Below are 13,370 nucleotides of genomic sequence, written 5' to 3' on the forward strand. Positions count from 1 at the left end.
CTTCTCCCTCCCCCTCCCCCCTCCCCCCCTCTCCCTCCCCCCTCTCCCTCCCCCTCTCCCTCCCCCTCTCCCTCCCCCTCTCCCTCCCCCTCTCCCTCCCCTCCCCCTCCCCTCTCTCCCTCCCCTCCCCCTCTCCCTCCCCTCCCCCTCCGCCTCCATCCTCCCTTCCCCCCTTCCCCTTCCACCCTACCCCCTCCCATCCCCCTCCACCCTACCCCCTCCCCTTTCCCCCTCCCCTTATCCCCTCTCCCTCCCCTCCCCCCTCCCCCTCCCCCCTCCCCCTCCCCCTCCCCCTCCCCCTCTCCTCCCCTCCCCTCCCCTTCCCCCTCCCCCCCCTTCCCCCTCCTCCGTTTCCCTCCCCTCCCCGCGCGGCAATGCCGGGTACTTCTGCTAGTATATATATATACACACACACACTACTGGTCAAAAGTTGTAGAACACCTCAATTTTTCCAGTTTATATTGAAATTTACGCAGTTTAATGTCTCAATGTACTCTGAAATTAAGCATAGAACAAATAAACAATTGGAGATAAAATAAATCATAGAAACATTTTGTTTAACAAAATTGAATTTGAATTTTTGATTCCGCAAAGTAGCCACCTTTTGCAGATTTAACCGGCCGATCATACTTGTGGCATTCTTTCTACAATGGAAATCAAATATTGTTCGGGAAGTTCTTCCCAACACTGTTGCAGAAGTTCCTACAAATGTGTTGCACTTGTAGGTTGCTTTGCTTTCACCCTTCTGTCCAGTTCATCCCAAACCATCTCGATGGGGTTTAAGTCTGGAGACTGTGCTGGCCATTCCATGATTTGAAGCCTACTGTCTTGTTCTTTTCCTCGAAGGTAGTTTTGACATCGCCTGGAGGTGTGTTTAGGGTCATTATTTTGCTGTAGGATGAACCCCTGACCAACTAGGCGTATACCAGAGGGTATTGCATGGCGCTGCAAAATGCTGTGGTAGCCCTTTTGGTTCAGGGTGCCAGTCAATCTGTGCAAGTCGCCGACTCTGGATCCAGCAAAGGGCCCCAGACCATCACGCTTGACCATGTTTGACATTTGGTGTCACACACTGAGGAACCATCCTTTCGCCTACTCGATGGCGTACAAAAACCCTGCGTGATGAACCAAAGATTTCAAATTTTGATTCATCGATCCATAAGACCGTCTTCCAGTCTTCAGTAGTCCACTGACGGTGCTTCATGGCCCAGGCAAGCCTCTTTTTCTTATTTTGTCATCTTAGCAATGGCTTTCTTACTGCCACTCGACCTGTTAAACCTGCAGCTTGAAGTCTTCTCTTCACAGTTGAAACTGGGACTTGCTTACTTCGACCAGTGTTAAGCTGTGCTTGAAGCTGTTGTCCTGTGAGCCGCCTATCATGCAAGCTGTTGACTCTCAGAAACTTGTCTTCTGATTCTGTTGTGGCTTTGGGTCTGCCAGACCTCTTCCTGTCAGAGTTTCCTCCAGTTTCCAATATACTACTTCCTGCAGTGCAATATTGTCCAAATAATGCTTCAGAGGGTGTAATAACAGTCTGTTCCAATATTGCTTTTATACAGACAGGGGGTTTGTAATCAAGTAATCAGCAGAGGTTGGGACACCTGGAGGAATTGTTTGCATCAACTTTCAAGGCTTAATTTACTTACATCGCTGCAGAACAGCTGTAAGTTGTTAACCCATTACTTGTTCCCTGAAGAAGGCCTTTTTTTTTACAATATAACTCTGCAATTTACATTATTTTCCCGTTTTTGCAAACCTAAACTTTTTTTTAAACCTTGAGCAGTTTACTGCTTACCTTTGTGCCATTTCAGGTTATTCACTGGACATTAAACTGCGTAAATTTCAATAAAAACTGGAAAAATTGAGGTGTTCTAAAACTTTTCACCGGTGGTGTGTATATATATATATATTGTTACGGTCCGCGGTTAAGGATGTTGGTTTGCCGAGCGGAGGCACCGCGGCCGAACATGTTTTCCCCCGACTAAACCCGATTCCCGAACGTTGGCCAGATCGCGCCACAGATATTAAATAGGGAAAAGACTAAGGCGACACGGATGTGAAGAAGAAGCAGACAAAAAGGTTGGAAATACGAATATAATTTATTTACTATTTACAGGCTCAAAGAAACCAAGGAGAAGGAAAGATAATAAAATAAAATAGACAGAGGGACGGACCAGAAGGACACAGTGAAAATCGCTAGCTTATACAAACTTAATTAAATACCCAGGACAGAACAAACAGAACAAACTCACGTACACAAGAAGGATGGAATGGCAGGAATGAATGCTGGAAGGAGGAATGGGAAGGTTCAGCTGGGGCAGATGGTTCGGGCTTGATCCCGCACGGGACGTCGGCTGGACCTCGACGACCACCGATGCCACCGCTATCTGGTTCCCGCGGGGTAACGGGTTGAAGCTGCCTGGTGGAGTCAACGCTGCTTGTGGAGCCAAAGCTGCTTCTCTGGCTCACCTCAGGACGTGTCTGCCGTCTCTGGCGCAACTGCTCGTAATTGACCTTGAACCTTCTCTCCTTTCAAAGCTCATCTGGATCTTCTTACGCAGTACCTTGCGCGCGCGCTTTTATAACACCTCCGGCGATTAAGCCGCCGGCCTTCAGAACACGCCCATCGGTGTGCTCACCTCGGCCATGGTTGGTCGCGCGACCCTCTGACTCCGCCCTTGATGACGATGGGCGGGCACGCCTTTCTTCCCCGACCCGAGCACATGTTCAATGGTGGTTTTGGAGGGGATGTAATTGGCAAATTGAGGCTTGGCCATGACGAAAGGGGAAATGGAGGTTTTTGGGAATGGGAATGAAGAATGAAGGATGAAGGGAGTCTATCTTATTTCACTCGGTGCAATGGAGTGTCATTTTAATGGAAGACAAAGCCTTAACCTAATACACAGAATAAGGAAATAAACTACTGAACAGGGATATTATAGTGTCCTTCAATGTATGCTTTATGGAATTAACTACCGGAACGCCCTTTGACCTTTATACAACAGACTGGAGGCAGGAAGGCGCAGACTAAAACAATAATTCACAACCATTTACTATACAATACAACACAATCAAAAAAAACTCAATCCTCATATCCGCAACACTGCACCCTCCTCCTATTAGGCACGTCCCGGGCCTATAACTTTAATTTAGTGTGACACGTAGGTGTAGTTCCCTCTACATTTAACCTGACCCTGAGTGCGACAGTTTTAAAACATAAATAAATATGTCCCGCTGCTCCATTGCACCCTACCTAACAGACTCACGCCCACAGCTAACCGAATTGCGGAATGGTCTTCAAACTATACACTGACGGTGGGGAGCATTTTTTACAATGACGCTATTTTATTTACAAAAACTAACCCAGGACCTGTGATTGTTCTTTTCGGGGGGGGGGGGAGAGACAGTCTGCTCTGCATCGATGCACCATGAAAGCACCCAAAACGCACCAACACACCCTCAAGCACCAATCGGTGCACAGTCATCACTGTTCATCAATAAAAATAAACCAACAACCCCTAACCCTGCAGGTGGTCTCTTGCTCTTCGGCTCCCTCTGCTGGCTATTTGCTCTCTTCCAGTTGTTGTCATCTTCCTTTGCTGGCGGCCTATTTGTAATAAAACTTGCACCCAACGTATCCATTTGTATTTATTTATGGCCCACAGGGGCCGACTATGTATGGTTCACCTGTGGGGCATCGGTGCCCTGTGGCCAAGGTCCGCCAGCAAGATTTCGGGCCTTCATGGCCGGTTCCAGCAGAGGGGCCATGCCCCAACCCATGGGGTCCATAAGTGGTGCTCGGCCACAGACATGTGGTCCATAATGTGGTGCATCGATGCCGACAGCTGGTTCTGGGAGTTCCGGGCGCACAATGGCGGACTCACGCACGTTCCCCTCGGCGCCCAGTGGCGCACAGGTCCTCATGTGGGAGACAAGGGGGGGGGAGAGACAGATGAGCGAGGGGTAAGGTCACAAGGGTACACATCAAACAAGGCAATGCAAGGCGAAATGCGTACGGAGAGCGAAGTGAGAAAAGCTCGTCCCTTCCGTACGTCACCCCCCCTTGTCACCTACTCTACCCTTGCCCCTACCCCATATTTACAACAATCTACACATTTACAAATTCGTCACTACTGCCACGTCTTCCCCATATTTCCCCTATACCAAATTCGTTCCCACAATCCCTCTAACCAAAATTTGCCATCACCCAATTCATCATCAATCCTCATAAGGAGGGAGAGATGGAACAACAAGCACAATGTCACACCCACGTCATGATGCGTCTCACAATCCAAACATCTGCACAATAAAAATAATAAAACATGGCATGGTGTGGAGTTATGTCACCTCAGGTGAGTGGATGCAGATGGTGCGAGGAGATCTTCATCCTAACTACCTTCTAAATGACTTTAATACACTTTACACTACCCGGGGTCTTTCCCTGCCAATCCATTGGCCATCTTACACTATGGGTTCTAAAAACCAATTCCCATTGACCAAACTGTGGTGCTTTTCAATTTGGGGTCTCACTCCCCCGATTCATCTCCTGGTGCCCTTGCACAATTTCTGGGCTGAGACGTGTAGCTCTCCCAGCAGGTCTACCCACCTGCACACCTCCACCACTGCAGTTGCCACCCGAGCTTACCTGCTCCTTACCTCAACCTATCTAATTGGGGAAGGCCCCTCCTGGCTCTGTCACCCCTCGGTGCCCTCTGGCACTGGGCTACCCGGGTCCGTCCTCCGGATCCTCGGGTCCCATCCACAACAACTCTACCGGCTCCCAGAGCCCACCTGCGGCCTCACCTGGCCGACATCCTCACAGTGGTGGAGTGCCCAAACCAACTACACACACTAACAGGCTACACGCCCAGCCATTTCCACAACACTAATGCACCCATCCAAACACCATTCTTTCACCCGCACCACAGATGCCAATATCCAACCACAATTTACCTATACCCTCTACCTAACACTTACACTACCCTCCCCGGGTATTCGTGATGGGGGTCCATCCTTCCCCCATTCACACCTTCGCACCATCCACTCCACTCCATAGTTTCCACCATACTCACTCCACGACCATCCATTCCAATACTCCATATATTCCACACTCCAGGTATTCCACACTCCATGTATTTCACACTTGACCATTCTCCATTCACCTGTTGTTGCACACCTGTGCAATCGCACCTGGTGCCACCTGCACCCTCCTTCCTTCCTGGACCATTTGGTCAGCACAATACTCATCACTATCACTCTCATACTCTGCTCCATACACCTGTTCAGTTGCACACCTGTGCAATCATACCTGTTCCTCACACATTTTTCACAATACACTTCTGAATACACTTCCAACACTCACACAGCATCATCTAAACTACCTGTTGCCCTGCTAACTTAGTGCTCCCCGTCTTCCCTTTAAACTAAGCACATACCACGTCATTATCATCCACACTAATCTACCTGCGTCCCCACTACCGGTATCATTGTCGCTACCTAATCTTACCGTTACCTAAGGTTATCTTCTAGGTCCCTACACATTATCCAAACCCTCCCTCGGCGAGCTTACACTGCCATAAACCCCATAAGTCTAGTGCTCCTTTGCCCCCGTTGTGAGGGATGACAGAGTTGCCATCCCACCACATCGGGCATCTTCCACTACCAATTTTGCACACCAAATTTCAACCAATCAAAAATTTGCCAGTCACTCTACGAATCCTCTGTCAATCACTCTGCCAATCCTTTGCCAATCATCAATTTTTGTTTTTCTAATTTCGGGGCCAAAACACTATCCTCGTCACACGTCTACTCACTAGTGCCTCTCGGTGCGCCAATTCACTTCCAGAGCTCGGCTTCGTAAAGCCGAGCAATGAATGCGGGTTCCTTGGTGCCGGCGGTTGGATACGTCCGGCACTCGGTGCAGGGAAGGAGGTTTACCCGGGCCGAGATCCCACGCACCACCTCGGCACGGAGCCATCCAATGGCCCGATCTCGACCTGCCGGAACGCCTCAACAAAAAGGGGTCGCCATGACGACCCTTCCTATCGGGCTGCCCGCGCCGCCTTGTGGAGCCCGGACACGGCCGTTCAAAGCGAGGCCCAGCATGGATCGCGTACGGCGGTTCTTTCGAAACCGCCGTGGTTCGGATCCCCGCTGGTCCTCGCGGCACGCGAAGCTGCCCGGCGTGCACCGAGGGCCCGATTCGGCTATAAGTCGCTCTAACCGCTAACCCGGTTACTGTCGATGCTTCACCTGCATGCTCACACGCATACGCTACCCCTTTCACCCTCACCGAGCTCGGTGCTCCAACGCCGCCCGTACACCCCGCGTACTTCGCTATTGCACTCGTTCTTTCGCTCACAGACTTGGTCACACACCTGGCCACCGCACACCTTTGCACACACTCGTCGTTCGCACACCTCACCAACACACCTCTTCACGCCCCCTCCTCGGTCACCTCCTCTGTGACCAACACAGGTGTGCTCTCACTTGCACACCCAACCACGTGCCTCACTACTAATTCCAGTGTGCATTCCCACACACGCTCTACCATTCCAGGTGTGCATCCTTCCATTCCAGGTGTACATCCTCTCATTCCAGGTGTACATCCTCTCTCACCTGCCACAACCAACTCACGCTCCATGTCACTCTCACTACTTTTATGACCACACTAGGTCGCGCACTCACCCTTACTCTCGCCAGCGCACTCTTTACTCATGCACCCGTCTGTTACACACCTTTCTCGCGCACACTCTCCCTTTACACCCTCCGTAACACTCACCACCGGCGTGCATGCTTCCGTTACATCCTCTGTAACACTCACCACAGGTGTGCATTCTCCTTTATTCTTGACAGCGCACTCTTTCCCCATGCACCCGTCCGTTACACACCTTTCTCGCGCACACTCTCCCGTTACTTCCTCCGTAACACTCACCACACCGCGCTTCCATGTGCCCCCTCGCACACGCGCAACGACCAACTCACTCTCGACAGCACACTCACTCCTCGGCGCGCACTTTTTCCTCACACACCCCAGAGTCGGACATTCTCGCACATCTCTTCCTTCGCACACCGTACCTGTCGCACACTTCACCAACGGCCTCTCACGAACACCCAGATCCAAATCAACCCCCAAGCCGACTGAAGCTCCCCTCACATCATATACATTTCCACGTATATCGCCACTCACCTTGGCACCTCGTCTCCGCACCTCCTTCGCCACCTGTAAACTCTTTATTTGGTTAGTGAGCACATCATCACGATTTGAGCACCGACCTTGTACATATTCCATCACCTCCTCCTGTATTTCTCTCTTAGTTTCCGTCCGTCTCTTCTTAATTTCACTCACCTCCTCTTCCACTTCCTCTAATTTTTCCTTTACCTCCTTCATTTCCCGGTGCGTCTCCTCTATCTCTTCCTCTAAGGCTACCTTGACCGTTTCTATGTGCGTCCTCACCTCACGGTCCTTCATCTCCATTACTTCTGTCACCTCGTCCAACCTCGTTGTCAGTCCCTCACGTACCATCTGACATTGCCTCTGTGTCGCTATTAAGTCATTTTTAATGTCGTTTTGTGTCGCTTTTAACCCTCCTAGTACCGCAGTGTTCCTTTGAACCTGCTCCACTAACTCCGTCTGTCCCACCGTCAGCTGTTCCACCTCCTCCGTCAGGTCCTCTATTCCCCCTTGTAACTTTGCCGTCCCATTTCTCACCTCTTTCTCCATACGCTTTTCACCTCGCTTTACCTCCTCGCGCGCGCTTTTATAACGCCTCCGGCGATTAAGCCGCCGGCCTTCAGGACACGCCCATCGGTGTGCTCACCTCGGCCATGGTTGGTCACGCGACCCTCTGGCTCCGCCCTTGATGACGACGGGCGGGCACGCCTTTCTTCCCCGACCCGAGCACATGTTCAATGGTGGTTTTGGAGGGGATGTAATTGGCAAATTGAGGCTTGGCCATGACGAAAGGGGAAATGGAGGTTTTTGTGAATGGGAATGAAGAATGAAGGATGAAGGGAGTCTATCTTATTTCACTCGGTGCAATGGAGTGTCATTTTAATGGAAGACAAAGCCTTAACCTAATACACAGAATAAGGAAATGAACTACTGAACAGGGATATTATAGTGTCCTTCAATGTATGCTTTATGGAATTAACTACCGGAACGCCCTTTGACCTTTATACAACAGACTGGAGGCAGGAAGGCGCAGACTAAAACAATAATTCACAACCATTTACTATACAATACAACACAATCAAAAAAAACTCAATCCTCATATCCGCAACAATATATTAGATTCCCTGGCGAAACCCCTCGTCCCCTTGTTGTACCCCAATCTACTTCCCTTATAAGAGACATTAGTAGGCTATGTGAATATCTGTAAAGTAGTCCCAAATCATCATGTATGATCTCGGGTCTCCATCAAGAGCTACATGCTCCTGCAGGTGAACGTTGAGTCCGAGTCTCGCTTGCAGTTAATTATCTCGCTGACGCTTAAGCAATTAGCTCTTTAGAATCGATTGTGTAATTGCGCAGCTCCCAGGCTGCACAGTATTGTCGGCTGGGTTTAGTCCTAGGTCGCTCGCCTTCAGTTACAAACATTTCATTAGCTGCGCTAATTAGGTGGAGCAGACTGTGCATAAATTAAAGTCATCCAAAATTAAATGGCTTCGCTGCCTTGAAGAAATGTTACTTTAAAAAGGAGAAATTCGCTTCTGGCTAAATTTACGATGCGTACTCTGCTCGCCCAGGGCCTTTTACACTGTCGGTGTTTGACCTCACACTAAACTTTTGCATTCACCTTTTCCTTGCATTTCGCAAATAACCCCTTCAGGCAGAAGCAACGAGTAGACACGGCTGCATATCAGAACAACACTCTAAACTAACCGTTTAATGTGGGAAAAATAATCTTTCAGCAAATATACATAAGGGTCGGCTAGTGGTCCATTTTCCGACCATTTTCCGACCATGTGCGACCATGTGGGCCACCATTGAACATTGGAATGGAAGATGTGTCGAGAACCTGGATCACTATTTATTCTTCAGGTACGTCATGCATTATGTGAAATACCTGGATGGGATGTGCCATCCTTTGTTGCAGAGACCTTAAATATGGCAGTTATAGCTCGTGGAAGAAGTAACTATAATGATAAAGACTGTTGGAGTTAAACAAATCCAGAGGAATAAACTTTGGAAGGGGATTACTCAAAATAAATTATTTGCAATGACACTTTAGGTTTGTCGAAACAGGAAAGGAATTGGTCCATCATGACTTGCTTCAGCTCGTATTGAGAAGGACAGATCCATGGGGATTGGTGCAACATCTGCAAACACGTGTGATGAAAATATTTGTTCAAACGATGTGATGGATAACGGATAAAGCAGTTGGAGGTGAGGTACAAGTTAACCATCTGACCATGTGAAGGGGTCCTTGTGATTAGCAAGAAACCACCTAAATCCAGGATCACTGCTGCTCAACTCCACTTATTCATTCCTCTTTTTTCCCACCTGTAGAACCAACCTCCACATTCTCTTCAATCTCATTCTTGCCTCTAGTAGACTAGTACGCCAAATCTGAGTTTTACAAACCGGATTCGTCCTGTTCAAACCGGAAGTTACTTCACAAACCGGAAGTCTGGGCCGAGTGTCGGGGGGGTGGTGGGGGGGGGGGGGGGGTTGCATGTATCATCTTTATTTATTAGACATCCTACAGACGTAAATGAACACTCGTTTTACTCTGCGCACATTGGACATCACGTGCAGCAAATTTCACCTCCCTGTGCCTTGTATTTATTGTGATTAAAAATACCGCTTCTGTACACAGACCTTGAGACTCATTTTGCAAGCCACCGTCTACGATTCCAATGTAAGAGGCATAATTACTCTTCTTTTGTGTCTTCGGAATCCTTGGGGGGTCTTTTGTGTCCTTGGGGTCTTTTGTGTCCTCTGGGTCATTTGGGTTCTTTGGGTCTTTTGGGTCTTCAGTGTCTTCAGCGTATTTTGTCTTTTGGGTCTTCTGGTTCATCAGTGTCTTTTGGATCATTAGAGTCTTTTGGGTCCTCTAGGTCTGTTGAGTCATTTTAGTATTTTGGGTCATCGATCTGGATCTTTGGGGTATTTCAGGGTCTTTGGGGTATTTTTAGTCTTAGGGGTAATTTGGGTATTTGGGGTCCACTGGGTCTTTAAGGGGCTTTGGGGGCTTTTTGGTCTTTTCAATTGTTTTGGTCTTTAAGGATCTACGGAGTATTTTGGGTCTTCTGGGTCTTTTTGGTTTTCTTGGTCTTTTCAATATTTTCGGTCTTTGGTTTTTTGGGGGGTTATTGGGGTCTTTTGGATCTTTGGGGTCTTTTCGGTCTTCTGGGTCTTTTTGATCCTTAAATTAACCGGGATATTTTGGGTCTTCAGGCTCTTTTCGGTCTTTATGGTTATTTGGGTCCTTTGGGTCTTCGGGGTATTGAAAGGTCTTTTGGATATTTTGGGTCTTTGGGGTATTTTGGGTCTTCATTGTCTTTTGGGTCTTTAACAGTCTTCAGAGTCTTTTGGATCTTTAGGGTATTTTGGGTCTTTGTGGCATTTTGGGTCTTTAAGAGTCTTGGGGTCTTTTGGGTATTCGGGGTCTTTATGTATCTTTGGGAAATTTTGGGTCTTTTTTTTTTTTTTTTTTTTTTTTGTATACTGAATCGAGGCTCGTGAAAGAGCTAACATTTACTTCACAAACAAATCGACCAGTCTTTGGGATATTTTGGGTCTTTGGGGTCCATTGGGTCTTCTGGGTCTTTTCAGTCTTTTGGGTCTTTGGGGTCCTCATGGTATTTTGGGTCTTTGGGGTATTTTGGGTCTTCATGGTCTTTTGGGTCTTTAACAGTCTTCAGGGTCTTCTGGGTATTTTTGGTGTTTGGGGTCCTTTGGGTCTTTTCGGTCTTTTTGTTCTTCAGGGTATTTTGGATCTTCAGAGTCCTTGGGGGTCTTCTGAGTCTTTGGGGTCTTTTGCGTCCTCTTTGTCATTTGGGTCCTTGGGGTTGTTTGGCAACAATGTCATGTCAATTGTCATTGTCATGTCATTGACAACATTGTCATGTTGTCAATGACAGTCATGCACTAATGCGAGTTGATGGTGGACGGTGAAAGAGTCATCAGAAGATAAGGAACCGGCACCAGTTGACTCAAGTAACCCTCATATCAAAATGGTAAGATACTATGTCGAGTCCAACTTGGTGCCATAAAAGGCATATAAGCAGAGATTTGATTTTTCAGGAATTCAGAGAAAGAATTTGATCTACCACCATCAAATTTGAATTTGAGGTCAACATGGAGACATGATCTAGAATCTAGATGTTGTCGAGAGATATCCTTGAGCTTTGTTAGGCTGACTTGTGATTAAAAGAGATGTTGGATTTTCAAGACAATCATTTCACAGGGAAAATGTTTGAATATGTGACGTGGGTTTGATTCATTTCCTGGAAGATGACAACAAAAGGTTGGACAATTAAGGATCAACATGAGGTGTGTGAGGAATGGAGACATCAGGCTTTGATAAAATCTCATTTCCCGGATGATATATTCATCTTCTAAAATCTGATGGTGACCGAAAAATGGCCGCTATTGTTAAGGGAAGGTAGGGCTGTCATTATGGAGTAATTAAGAAATGTTGCTGTCACTTTGAGAACCGTTTGTGATATTTCAGCAACACAGAGGGACATTTTAACAGGTTTCCAGTCGCCAGCAACACGATGCCAGCAGTTGGCAACTCGATTCCAATAAAACTTCCTTTTTATCTCTCGTAAAGCTGGTGCTGCAGTTTTCTAGATGCATTTCCAACTCTTTCCCCAGTTTGCGAAAACGATGAATGACGCAATAGTGATGCGGTCAAGGTCATCGTCAGAAATGTAGGATGAGTAGATTTTATTATTACTGCCAGACCTTCTGGCTATTGATAGATATGGATGCAATTCACAAGCAGGGAGCGCTTAGCTTGGCTCGGAAGAGACCCAAGATTGGTGCCACCGCAATCGGAGTACCAATCAAAGCCTTCTTGCAAACAGACAGAACTGCAATCTGACTTGGTGAAAGCGATCTGAACCTTGATTGGGTGAGTCGTCACCATCATGGACCGCACGCGTGCGCTGAGCAACATCTTTCGAGCAAACATGTGACAAATGATGCATATTATACACAAAGTAATTGAACCAGTACTTCTTGGAAAGCTGTTTTGCCTTGCGTTTTAGGCAAGACAATGACGAGCCGTAAAGCCTACACTGGAATATTACCCGCCCATTCATTCATTCATTCATTAAATTCGGTTTTTGCACAACAACCCTGTTTCCACCATGAAACATTGAAACACACAAATCTAAATGCGGATTGCTTTGTACACAGGGATGTAAGGCTCCAGGAGGAATTTGTGCATACATCCACAAGCAGGATACGGATAATAGGAGGCAATGGTGCACTTTGACATTAGTTACAACGACATTCGGATATACTTTGGACAAATCAGCACAGGATATGGGATTTCCATGGCATCATGACTTATGGGCAATGGGCTCAGATGGGAACACCAACCAGTCCAGCCTCGAGCCTTTTAGATCTGATCAGCCTCCCTCACCTCAATCATTCATCCTAAGTCAGATCTCTCTCAATTTGTATTCGTCAATACTTTTAAAAATCGCTTAAGGACCCTATCAATAAAAAAATTAATTGATTTCCTGGTGCAGGTACTGCTTCGCGTAGGCCTACCATATTTTGTGCAAATGCCTTTACATTGTCTTCTTCAGCGAATGTTTCAAACATTCGGTCAAGTTTATCATTCTTATTGAGGTGTTCATTGAGGTATTGTTGTTCGAATATGCACGTGTAACCTGTCCCCTTTTTTAAAAAGCACACAAAATGGAGGCCATTAGGTTCATGCTGATAATATTTTGTTACCTCCACCACCGAAGGTCGGTGGAGGTGATTTCACTCTTGTCTGTCTGTTTGTTTGTCGTCTGACTGTTTGTTTGTTTGTTGTCTGTTTTTTGTCTGTCTGTTTGTTTGTTTGTTTGTCGTCCGTTTGTTTGTCGTCTGACTGTTTGTTTGTTTGTTGTCTGTTTTTTGTCTGTCTGTTTGTTTGTCTGTCTGTTTGTTTGTCGTCTGTTTGTTTGTTTGTTTGTTTGTTTGTTGTCTGTTTTTTGTCTGTCTGTTTGTTTGTCTGTTTGTTTGTTTGTCGTCTGTTTGTTTGTCGTCTGACTGTTTGTTTGTTTGTTGTCTGTTTTTTGTCTGTCTGTTTGTTTGTCTGTCTGTTTGTTTGTCGTCTGTTTGTTTGTTTGTTTGTTTGTCGTCTGACTGTTTGTTTGTTTGTTGTCTGTTTTTTGTCTGTCTGTTTGTTTGTGTGTTT

The sequence above is a fragment of the Myxine glutinosa genome, chromosome 10, assembly GCF_964187855.1.
Source record: "Myxine glutinosa chromosome 10, kmMyxGlut1.1, whole genome shotgun sequence".
NCBI lineage: Eukaryota > Metazoa > Chordata > Myxini > Myxiniformes > Myxinidae > Myxine > Myxine glutinosa.